Genomic DNA, 13291 nt, shown 5'->3' with positions numbered 1-13291 from the left:
CAACACTATGTTGAATAGGAGTGGTGAGAGAGGGCATCCCTGTCTTGTGCCCGTTTTCAAAGGGAATGCTTCCAGTTTTTGCCCATTCAGTATGATATTGGCTGAAGGTTTGTCATAAATAGCTCTTATTATTTTGAGATACGTCCCATCAATACCTAATTTATTGAGAGTTTTTAGCATGAAGGGCTGTTGAATTTTGTCAAAGGCCTTTACTGCATCTATTGAGATAACCATGTGGTTTTTGTCGTTGGTTCTGTTTATATGCTGGATTACATTTATTGATTTGCGTATGTTGAACCAGCCTTGCATCCCAGGGATGAAGCCCACTTGATCATGGTGGATAAGCTTTTTGATGTGCTGCTGGATTCGGTTTGCCAGTATTTTATTGAGGATTTTTGCATCGATATTCATCAGGGATATTGGTCTAAAATTCTCTTTTTTTATTGTGTCTCTGCCAGGCTTTGGTATCAGGATGATGCTGCCCTCATAAAATGAGTTAGGGAGGATTCCCTCTTTTTCTATTGATTGGAATAGTTTCAGAAGGAATGGTACCAGCTCCTCCTTGTACCAGCTGTGAATCCGTCTGGTCCTGGACTTTTTTTAATTGATAGGCTATTAATTATTGCCTCAATTTCAGAGCCTGTTATTGGTCTATTCAAGGATTCAACTTCTTCCTGGTTTAGTCTTGGGAGAGTGTATGTGCCCAGGAATTTGTCCATTTCTTCTAGATTTTCTAGTTTATATGCATAGAGGTGTTTATAGTATTTTCTGATGGTAGTTTGTATTACTGTGGGATTGGTGGTGATATCCCCTTTATCATTTTTTATTGTGTCTATTTGATTCTTCTCTCTTTTCTTCTTTATTAGTCTTGCTAGCGGTCTATCAATTTTGTTGATCTTTTCAAAAAACCAGCTCCTGGATTCATTGATTTTTCAAAGGGTTTTTTGTGTCTGTATCTCCTTCAGTTCTGCTCTGATCTTAGTTATTTCTTGCCTTCTGCTAGCTTTTGAATGTGTTTGCTCTTGCTTCTCTAATTATTTTCATTGTGATGTTAGGGTGTCAATTTTAGATCTTTCGTGCTTTCTTTTGTGGGCATCTAGTGCTACAAATTTCCCTCTACACACGGCTTTAAATGTGTCCCAGAAATTCTGATATGTTGTGTCTTTTTTCTCATTGGTTTCAAAGAACATCTTTATTTCTGCATTCATTTCGTTATGTACTCAGTAGTTATTCAGGAGCAGGTTGTTCAGTTTCCATGTAGTTGAGAGGTTTTGAGTGAGTTTCTTAATCCTGAGTTCTAGTTTGATTGCACTGTGGTCTGAGAGACAGTTTGTTATAATTTCTGTTCTTTTACATTTGCTAATGAGTGCTTTACTTCCAACTATGTGGTCAATTTTGAAATAAGTGCAATGAGGTGCTGAGAAGAATGTATATTCTGTTGATTTGGGGTGGAGAGTTCTGTAGATGTCTATTAGGTCCACTTGGTGTAGAGCTGAGTTCAATTCACGGATATCCTTTTTAACTTTCTGTCTCGTTGATATCCCCATATATAACTAATTTGTGCTGTGCACCAACAAGAACGTGCTTTAAATTTCCATGCCAATTTACAACCCCATTCTATACCAGGCAATCTTAGTGGCTATTGAAAATACCACCAGGACAGGGCTATCTAAAGACACATCCAGTAGTGTGTTAACTATACAAAAAAAGACACTGTACAGTATAAAAACAAATCTTACACAGCCTTACATTTCAATTTTTTTTCTTTAAAAGCAGACAGTTGTGTACAGGGTGGTTAAATGCTTTATAGACAAAAAAAAAAAACTGCACTAGAACCAACCTATTCATTATCATCATCTTCTTCATATTCATCTTCTTCATCTTCCTCCTCCTCCTCATCCTCTTCATCTTCCTCATCTTCCTCCTCTTACTTCTTTTTCTTGCTTTCTTCAGCCTTGACAACTCCGTTTTTTGCTGCATCATACTTTCCTTTAGCTCGATATGTGGCAATATCCTTTTTGTATTTTTCCTTCAGCTTCGCAGCCCTCTTTTCCTAAGGCTGCTTGTCATCTGCAGCAGTGTTATTCCACATCTCTCCCAGTTTCTTCGCAGCATCACCAATGGACAGGCCAGGATGTTCTCCTTCGATTTTTGGGCCATACTCAGAGCAGTACGGGAAGAAGGCCAAAAGAGGCCTCGGGTGCATTGGGATCCTTGAACTTCTTTTTTGTCTCCCCTTTGGGAGGGATATAGGTTTTCATTTCTCTTTTATAACGAGCTTTGTCCGCCTTTGCCATATCTTCAAATTTTCCTTTCTTTTTCTTTCTTTTTTTTTTTTTTTGAGACGGAGTCTTGCTCTGTCGCCCTGGCTGGAGTGTAGTGGCGCGATCTCGGCTCACCCCAAGCTCCGCCTCCTGGGTTCACGCCACTCTCCTGCCTCAGCCTCCAACTACAGGCGCCTGCCACCACGCCCGGGTAATTTTTTTTTTTTTATTTTTATTTTTTTTTCAGTAGAGACAGGGTTTCACCGTGTTAGCCGGGATGGTCTCGATCTCCTGACCTCGTGATCCACCCGCCTCGGCCTCCCAAAGTGCTGGGATTACAGGCAAGAGCCACCCGGCCAAATTTTCCTTTCTCTAGCAGACATGTTCTTCCACCTCTCTGAGCACTTCTTAGGAAACTCCGAGAAGTTGACTGAAACTCTCACTTGCCCCTGCGCTGTCTCTGTGGAGCTCAATGCACTGCAGTGGCTCTATAAAGCTGTTCTTAAGAATATAGGAAAGTACTTAAGATTCAGTGTTAAGCAACGAAAACTTACAGTATGATCTTATTCTGTTAAAAAAAAAAAAAAAAAAAAAAACACTGGGTGCAGTGGCTCACACCTGTAATCTCAGCACTTCGGGGGGCTGAGGCCGGCAGATCACCTGAGGTCAGGAGTTCAAGACCAGCCTAGATAATATGGTGAAACCCCCTCTCCACTAAAAATACAAAAATTTGCCAGGCGTGATGGTGGGTGCCTGTAATCCCAGCTACTCAGGAGGCTGAGGCAGGAGAATCACTTGAACCCAGGAGGCAGAGTTTGCGGTGAGCCGAAATTGCACCATTGCACTCCTGCCTGGGTGACAGAGTAAGACTCCATCTCAAAAAAATAAAAATAAAAAATAAAAAAATAAAAATAAAATAAAATGCTTAGAACAAGGACTGGAAGGAAATGGTGTGAATATTAACAATGGGTGCCTATGAAGGTAAGAGGTGGGCTGAATTTTGCTTTATCTCTTTACAGTTTCTGTATTTCTGAACTTTTTGTAGTAGACATGTATTAATTCGATAGGAAAAATAATATTCTTTTTACAAAAAGACTGGAAGGAAGTAGATTAAGACTTTTTTTTTTTTCCAAACTCTTAGCTGGCCCTTCTCACTTATAGAAAATGATACTTTACACACCATTGACATCGCGCTTGGCCGTGTGACTTGCTTTACTCAATAAAATGTAAGTGGAAGTGATATGTTACTTCCAAGCAGAATTCTTAAAGGCATCAAATGGTTCTTCTGTCTCTCTTTTCCTTCTGCCATGAGAACAGCATATCCCATAGAGAAGCTGTTCCCTTTATCCTATATCCCCAAGTGAAGAGGTCATAGAGCAAAGTCATAGCCAATCCCCAAATAATGTATATAATCTGTGATGGTTAATATTGGGTGTCAACTTGATTGGATTGAAGGATGCAAAGTATTGTTCCTGGGTGTGTCCGTGAGGGTGTTGCCAAAGGAGATTAACATTTGAGTCAGTGGACTGGGAGAGGTAGACCTACCCTCGACCTGGGTGGGGAACATCTAATCAGCTGCCAGCATGGCTAGAATAAATCAGGCAGAAGAGAGTGAAATGAACAGACTCGCTGAGTCTTCTGGCCTTCATCTTTCTCCTGTGCTGGAGGCTTCCTGCCCTCAAACATCAGACTCCAAGTTCCTCAGCTTTTGGACTCCTGGATTGGTATCACCTTGTGCTGCAAAGCTCAGGCAAAGCATGGTAGAAGGGTGGCATGTTTAAATTCTGTAGTATTCAGAATCATTCGCCAGTGACTTGCCAGGGGCTCTCAGGCTTTTGGCCACAGACTGAAGGCTACAGTGTCAGCTTCCCTACTTTTGAGGTTTGGGGTCTTGGAACGGCTTCCTTGCTCCTCAGCTTGCAGACAGCCTATTGGGGGACTTTACCTTGTGATTGTGTGGGTCAATACTCCTTAATAAACTCCCCTTCATATATACTTCTATCCTATTAGTTCTGTCCCTCTAGGGAACCCTGACTAATACATAATCTAAGCAAGAAATAAAACTTTATTGTTGTAAACCGCTAAGATTGAGGGGTTGTTTGTTACTGAAACATAATTTGGAGAAAGCTAGCTGATACATAGACACTCAGACATAAAATGCACAAGGCAACAATATCATAACATAGAAATAAGGCAACAAACAAAAACCAACGAAATGAAAATGTCAGACTAAATAGTTTCTTAAATCTCCTTCCAGCTCTGAATGAAACAGGCATGGCACACTGAAAGGCCTACAGTGGCCAGGTGGCCAAGATCAGTATATGAAGCATCCCTGAAGCAAGTGCTGAGAAATATAATACCTGCCTAATTACACTGTATTTAAAAATACTTCTGGAGCAAGCAAAGTACATATGCCAACTGTACATTGCACCTCCTGCCTATACTCTTTGTAGCCACCTCTTTGATCAATACCAGGTCTCCAATCAGGAGCACTTAGATGTAAGAAACCCTGAGAAAGCTGGAGGCAGTTTTGAAATGGGTCCAGATAACCTCTTAAGGTGATTCTCATGCTGGTGAAACGTGTTATGTGAGTTCACACCGTTGTTTAGAGCACGGGCTTTGGAGTTAGACCTAGTTTGGGTTCCTAGCTCCAGTTACTAGCTCCATGATCTCTAGCAAATTGCTTTTAATCTCTCTAAGCTTTAGTTACATTTTTGGAAAATAAGATAATAATAGAATCTACTTTGTGGGGAGTGAATGAAGTAATGTACTTAGTATAATCCTTGATAAATGTGAGCTGTTGCCAATATTATTATTATTTTCTCTTGGTTATGAAGTAATCCTTGGAGCTGATGCCCTCTTGCAAATGTAGTTTAAAATCAATGCAAAGGCTATACATCTTTAAAAATACTTTTTTTTTTTTTGAGACAGGATATTGCTCTGTTGCCCAGGCTGGGGTGCAGTGGCACAATCATGGCTTGCTGCAGCCTGGACCTCCAGGGCTCAAGCATTCCTTCCACCTTAGTTTCTCAGGTAACTGGGACTACTGACATGCACCACCATGCCCAGCTAATTTTTTTAAACTCTTTGTAGAGACAAGGTCTCACTATGTTGCCTAAGCTAGTCTCAGAATCCTGGACACAGTCGGTGGCCAAAGGCCTGAGAGCCCCTGGCAAATCACTGGTGAATGATTCTGAATACTACAGAATTTAAATATGCCACCCTTCTACCACTCTTTGCCTGAGCTTTGCAATGCAGGGTCATACCAGTCAAGGAGTCCAAAAGCTGAGGAACTTGGGGAGTCTGATGCTCGAGGGCAGGAAACCTCCAGCACAGAAGAAAGATGAAGGCGGGAAGACTTAGCGAGTCTGCTCATTTCACTCTCTTCTGCCTGATTTATTCTAGCCACGCTGGCAGCTGATTAGATGCTCCCTACCCAGGTCAAGGGTGGGTCTACCTCTCCCAGTCCACTGACTCAAATGTTAATCTCCTTTGGCAATACCTTCACGGACACACCCAGGAACAATACACAAACTATCCTCCCACCTTGGTTTTCCAAAGTGCTGGGATTACAGGCATGCATGAGCCAATATACCTGGCCTAAAATACGTTTTTAAAAGAAAATCACTAGTACAGTTTTAGCCCTGAGTTATCCAAATGATCAAATTGCTGTGCCCTTCTTCAAGTTTTTCTTGAAAGGTAAAAGTGGGAATATTAAATACACTCGATTTTTAGCCTTCTAGATTTCACTAAAATGTATACTTTTTTCTTTCTCTTTGCTCTATATGTGATAAGAAAAAAGTCTTTAAAGAAGAAAAAGTTACCAGATTTGTAAACCAGTTTTCCAATTACTGAGCTTCTGAAAAGAAAGATGCCATAATTGCTCAAGGTGAAAGAAAAAAGAAAGAGATATCATAAATTATCATGAAGATCGATGGTAGAAGCTTTCTGAAGACCCAGAGAGCACTGTGGCCTGTCTTACCTGTCAGACATGAGAGAATAAAACTGCTCACTCACCAGAAGATACTTGTATGCAACCATCCTTCAGCTAGATTTTTTTCTTCTCTACTTTCTTGGACACACACACACACACACCAAAAATAACTTTATCATAAAGCTCCAACTACGTAAGGGATAAGGATGAGTTGAAAGACAGAGTGGTTGGTATGCAGCAAGATCAAAAAAAAAAAAAGAAAGAGAAAAAGAAGAAAAATCAGAGAGTGGGAGTTGCCCCACTGGCTGTCAGTGGCAAGAAAAAGCACTGTGAATCAAAATGAAACAAGAAAGATACTAGAGGTGTGGTTATCTCAAATTGGTGCACTTTGATTCATCGTTATTTTCCACAACCTATGTTTGATTACAGACCCTATCTTTAGAAGGCAGACTTGGACAAGGCAAAGGTAAAATGCTTATGGACAATTGGCCCAACACTGACTATAAGAATATCTTTTGGCTGCTTAGGTAATTTCCTTGATTGAGTGAATCTCACTCTCCTGGGGGCTAGTAAAGCACCTGGATATTTTGTCCTTTGAGCCATCAATGAGAATTTCTCCTGCAGTAGCCTTCTAGAACTAAGTTGCTGATTTTTTAACTCCCTTCACTGGTTTCACGTGGGGAAAAAAATAAAAAGCCTTTTCAATTGGGTTAATGTTTGACTTGTTTTGCTTTTCATATACTGTTCACAGTATGTGATAATATTTTTATTCACTTAATAAACATTTACTGGGCGTATCTCTAGGCCAGGTATTCCTGAGGACAGAGCAATAAAATAGATGCAGCTTCTGCTTTCATTAAGTTTATGACCTATCAGGGAAGAGGACTAATAGGCTATTGTGATAAGATTCTGAGGAAGCTTGTGTTAACAACAGTAAACATTAATTGAATGATTATTAGGAGCCAAGTACAAAGTACATTTCGTGCATTAACTCACTGAATCCCTATGACAATTAGATAAGGTTGGTAGTATTCTTATCTCCATTTAAAAGATGAGAAAACTGAGGCAGAGAGCAAATATACAACATGCCCAAGGTCACCAACTTGTTGGTAGCTGGGCTATGAACCTAGGCAGTCTGGCTTTAGATATGGCACTTTTAGCCATTATACTATAATTTAAAAAGCTCCAGGTACACAGGGTTGGGGAAGAGTGTTCTCTAATCTGGTACAGGTGGTAACTTTGCTGAGTCCTGCAGAACAAACAGGATTTAGCCTGGGAAGGGTGGTTGTATCCAGCGTAAATGCTTTCAGCTGCAAGTAACAGAAACCCAGCCAACAGTGACATAAACAAAGAGAGGATTGTTTTTCTACGTAACAAAATGTCTGGCGGTAAGTGGTTTCTAACATTGGTCCAGGGGGATCTAGGAAGTCAGACTTCTGGTCAACATCACTTTCCTTTCTCTTATTGGTCTGTGACAGGTGCAGGTCTCGTAATCAATTTCTAGGGGAGAAAGTTAGGGGAGTATGGGGCTGAAAATTTTTGCTTACATATCTTCTTCTTGTAAAGAAGGAGAAATCTCTCAAGATGTCACGAAACGACTTCCTTTAAAAAATCATTAGCTAGAACTGGACTATATGTCACTTCTAGACCAGGGTCTGCACCTACCTTCCTTGAGACTAAGAGATTTCCAGGGTTCTGTTGGCAAATAGAAAGGAAAGACTGAATTTTGAGTAGGCAACATACAGTGCCTGCCAGAAAAGAGAACCATGTCCTAGGAAGAGGGAATCACACATGCAAAATCTTGGCAGAAAACCAGAGCATGACAAAATGAAGAGTGGAAAGATGCTGAGTATGGCTGGAGACTAGCTTGACAGATGGCAAGAGATGAGGCTGGAAGGGGTTGGAGAGCCCAGAGCGTGAAAAGCTGTGCCTAAGGAGTTTATATTGTGTTCTAAAGACAAAGGGAAATCAATAAAGGATTTTAGATATGGCAATGACCTGAGGTGACTTGTTTAGAAAGCTCATTCTGGCAGCTCTGTGAAGAATATTTGAAGGGTACTAGGAAGATGAGAGGGAAGAAAAGTCATTGAGAAGATGCTGCAGAGGTCCAGGTGCAGGATGCTGGTGTCTTGAGCTCTTATAGAGGTGTGGTGATGGAAAGGGGTAGCTCATCATTTTTAGGAGCTCAAAGACTCGATGATTGGGTTTGGGAGTGAGACCCTAGCAGCCTGATGAGAATTACTGATGAATATTGTCTGCATTTCCGTTAGTAAAAACAGTATCATGAAAAGGCGTGGTTGCTGAAACCACCCAAGGGGCAAGTTAAGTGGCAACTACTATGGAAGAAAAGCCACACAGTCTATTCTTTTTTGTTGTTTTTTTTTTTGTTTTTTTTGAGACAGGGTCTCACTCTGTCACCCAGGCTGGAGTGCAATGGCACAATCTTGGCTCACTGCAACCTCTGTCTCCCAGGCTCCCACCTCAGCTGGGACTACAGGTGTGTGCCACTACGCTGGCTGATTTTTTGTAGAGACGGGGTCTCACTTTGTTTCCCAGGCTTGTCTAGAAACTTTGGGCTCAAGTGAGCCTCCCACCTTGGCCTCCCAAAGTACTGGGATTACAGGAGTGAGCCACCACACCTGGCCCATTCATTTTTTAACCTGAATGTTATTTCTGTTATACACATACACATGTCACATTGAATCGTTTCACGACGCTTGCAATGAGAAACCACTGTCAAATTATGATCACACCACTGCACTCCAGCCTGGGCAACACGGCAAGACTCTGCCTCAAAATAAATAAATAAATAAATAGGCACTGTCTTTTGCCCCAATTTACTCCACTAACAATTACGACTCCACAGAAGCAGCTACTGAATATTTCAGCTGTTTCTTCTGATGCTTTTTTCCACGCTTCTAATTAACATGATTGTTCTGCTATTTCTTGACTTCTAACTATGGAAAGTAGGATTTGGGCTTCTTCCATTTCACCACCTCCCCTTCCATCACACATGTACACACAAGCCCTCTGAGCCTTCCAATGTCATTATCTATCATAAATTGGAGTTAAAACAATATCCATTATTTGCTTTATTATGACCATGTGACTGTTATTCATAGGTGAGACATTCAAAACATGATTTCATTCTCATTCTTGTACAATGTTTCGGGTAACAAATTGCCTTGCTTTCTATGAATCTAAAAGTAAATCATTTCTTAATCTTCACTAGAATTGTAAATATTTTTGTCAACATATGGAAACTTATTAGCTTATCTAACGGTACCACTTTTTTTCTTGAAGATCTCCATCTGCGAGCCTCCAACTCCTCTGCTCCAATGTGAACTCGTTATTCTCCAGGCCTGTGTATCAGCTATTTCAGTGAAACAAACTACCCTAGGATTTAGCGGTGAAAAACAACAATCAGTTGTTTATTCAGTTCATTTATTTAGTTCGCAATTCTTCAGGTTGGCAATTGGGACTGAGCACAACTGAATGGTCCTCCTGGTCTTGTCAGGACTCCTTCAGACATCTGCAGTTAATTGCAGCTTAGTTAAGTAGCTGTGCTTGGGGCAGGAGGTTGGTGGGTGGCTATCGGATAGTATGATTTCTTATCCTTTTAGCAGGTTAGCCCAGGCTCGGTGGTAGAGGCAAGGATCTGAGAGAAAGGAAATATGTAAAGCCTGTTGAGGCTAGGATTAGAATGGTTCACTGTGACTTCTATCACTTTGTACTGGCTAAACAAGTCACAAGGCTAGCCAAGATTCAAGAGGTACAAAAATAGACTCCATGTCTTGATGGAAGAATTTGAAAAGTCAGTTTACAAAGAATATAGATACAGGAAGGTCACCAACTGGGGCTATCAATTTAAGCAATCTATCTGTCTGGTACATAACTATTGTCCCAGGATGTCCTTCTACCCTCACCATTTGAGTTCTTGTTTTCATCTTGTATTGGATCTCCTGTGTATCAGTCAGGCTTCAGAAATGATGCCACCATCCTGGCTAACACAGTGAAACCCCGTCTCTACTAAAAATACAAAAAATTAGCCGGGCGTGGTGGTGGTCGCCTGTAGTCCCAGCTACTCGGGAGGCTGAGGCAGGAGAATGGCTTGAACCCAGGAGGCAGAGCTTGCAGTGATCCGAGATTGCACCACTGCACTTCAGCCTGGGCGACAGAGCGAGACTCCATCTCAAAAAAAAAAAAAAAAAAAAAGACAGAAATGATGCCAGTTATTTTAACAGACCAGAGGGTGAGAGGTGGCTTAGCTGATGCTAGTTTCTCTGAGGGGAATAGGAGGCTGATTTTGAAAGTGTTGGGAAAACTGTCAACTGGATTAGCAGTTGCTATAAGAAGGAAATTTTGCTGCCGGGGGGAGAAGTGTTGCCAATGTGATGCTGTCAGGAACTGCAAGAGAACAGCAAGCAAACAGTAAGGAGTAAGTCCCTTCTTCCTTCTCCAGCCCTCCAGTCTCCCTCTAGCAACCCTGCTCCCCACTAGCAGAGTTTAACAGGGAGTCAGCTGGCCAAGGTGAAGAGTGATTTTTGGAGTCTGAGCCCCAGAATCGTGTAGCAGAGTATGGAATTGTGGGTTTGCAGCTGCAAGACAAGATAACAGGCACAGTCTGTTTTCTGGTTTCTATGTCTTCCTCATTTTTGTCTCTTCAGTAACTTCCTAAGGAAGGATGCATGTGAGGTAGACTGTTTCATATCTTTAATATCTGAAACATCATTAGCCTACCATCACAATTATAGTTTGGCTGAATATGGAGATCATTTCCCTCATTATTTTGAAGGCATTGCTCCATTATTTTCTAGCATCCAGTGTGGCCATTAAGTCTGATGCCATATGGATGTCTGAACTTTTGTATATGACTTATTTTTGTTGATTTTTGTTTGTTTGATCTTTTCTTTCTGGCTGCTTTTAGAATATATCTCTTTATCTCCGTTATCCTGAAATCACAATAATTTACCTTAGTTCTGTTTTTTGTCTGTTTTTTAAAAAAAATTCATTCTGCAAGGTAGTTAGTAGGTCTTTTCAGTCTACAAACTCATTTCTGGGAAATTTTATTGAAGACTTTGATCATTTCTTCATATCTTTTTTCTCTGTTCTTTCTTTCAGGAATTCTTGTGAGCCAGTTGTGGAATCATGTAAGTTTTTCACCATTGTTTTCTTACTGTCAAGTGTATAATTCCCCTGTTTGCAGTATGGTACCCTCGTGTTTAGCAGTGCCTGATATCCAGAAGAGTCCTTATGATTCAGTACCTCCACAGAGTATACCTCCAGGCTCTGGGATATAATAAGAGTATTTACTTGATTGTTTAGGGCAGGAGAAAAGATGTAGAAGTCAAGATAATGCCTTTTACCAAACTCGCAGCTCATTCCTCTTTTAGCCTCACCTGCACACTGAATTTCAGAGGTACTTCCTGCCTTCAATTTCTGAATCTCTAGGCTTCTATTGCATGAACTAACTTCCTTCTTGGCTTCCTCCATTTCAGACTTTGGGTTCCTTTTTCTCTGGTCGGCTAAGACAGTTTCACTTACCCACTTGTTTTTATCTCTTTTGACCTATCTTTGACTCTATCAGCACTGCTGGAAAGCATTTCTATCAACAAGAGACAACAGAGATGTAGTTGTCTTAATTGAAAAAGATAGCAACATTGGTAAATGTGCTTCAGAGGTTGTGGTAGATTGTTGTAGCAATTCCCCCAGTGAATCAAGTTATCTACGACCTTGCATAGCTCTCTCCCACATTGAATTAGCAAATGTGAGGCAGGTAGAGACTTCTGCATTGGAATTTACTCTCTGACTGCTAGGAACCCTGAGCCCACCAAGAGAAGAATCACTGGCTAGACTCCTAGATGGTGAGAGAACACACGGAAAGAAGCCAAATCATCCCAGCAGAACCCAGACCTGTCATACCAGCTACCAGCTGACTGCAAATGAATGAACTTATTTAATACCAACAGTAGACCCACCTGCCTGAGCCTAGCCCAAATGACTGACTTGCACCATTATGAGCAAGTAAAATGATTTTTATTTTAAGCCATTAGGATTTGGGGTGGTTTGTTATGCAGCAAGTGATAACCAATACAGAGGTGTATCGGTTGCATTTGCCTCCTTTGCATTTACAAACCACAGAGATCAAGGCTATGCTGTTTTTATCTATGTGTCTTTGTTGACTTAGACTTGCTTTTTTTCCTTTTTTTTATTTTTTTCTTATTTTACTTTAAGTTCTGCGAAACATGTGCAGAACGTGCAGGTTTGTTACATAGGTATCCATGTGCCATGGTAGATTGCTGCACCTATCAACCTGTCTAGACTTTTTTTTAATCTCTTTATCATTTTAGTATGGTTTTGGGAAGTAGTAAAAGTAAATATACATTCATCACATTTAACTGCAAGTCTCCATTCACTTCCTCTTCATCTGTCCAACAGATATTTTCTGATTACCTAGTAGATATCAACAGCACTGGACACCTGTAACACAGCTCTCGTTTAATCTTTACAATAGTGCTATGCATTAGGCATTAGATTCCCCTTTTAACAGATGAGACAAATAAGACTCAGTGAGGTTAAGAGACTTGCTAGAGGTCTCACAATTAGTAAATAACATTGTTAGGATTTGTGCCCTTGAATGAGTGTCAAGAAAGCACCGAATATTTTCAATATACTTTGTTAAACTAGAAAATAGACGGTAGAGAGTCTAAAGTTGGAATGAATATAAGACCGATCACATAGTAGACAAGCTGACAGCTGATTGGATATGATGTGAAAAAGAAAGAATGTCTGAGAACTCTACCTCCTATTGATCTGCCTTTGACCCCATCTTAATAATGGATAGCACCACTAATAAAAGGGGACAAGAACAGAATAGACATCTTAACTGGGAAAGATGGAAAATTTGCTTCCAGGGGCTATATTCGATCTTTGTTTTTTTTTTCCTCGTCTGCATCTACAGATCAAGGCTCTGCCGAGCATAATTGTTAACACTGTTGGTGGTCTCCTTTTATTGGGGAATATTGGTTGGTGCTACTTACAGGACATTTTACCAGGTAAATGGTAGTCTGATTGGGCTCCTCGGTGGGGGTGG

General features: G+C 40.8%; 1 pseudogene; it reads right to left on the bottom strand.

Moving 5' to 3' along the window:
• Nucleotides 1–1840: 1840 nt before the first annotated feature.
• The window catches only part of LOC100581194, a 43833-nt pseudogene continuing 32382 nt past the window's right edge, over nt 1841–13291 (bottom strand).

The sequence above is a fragment of the Nomascus leucogenys genome, chromosome 15 (assembly GCF_006542625.1).
Source record: "Nomascus leucogenys isolate Asia chromosome 15, Asia_NLE_v1, whole genome shotgun sequence".
In the NCBI taxonomy this organism is placed as follows: domain Eukaryota; kingdom Metazoa; phylum Chordata; class Mammalia; order Primates; family Hylobatidae; genus Nomascus; species Nomascus leucogenys.
Note: the sequence above shows the minus strand (reverse complement) of the source record. Positions and strands in the feature narration are given on the sequence as shown.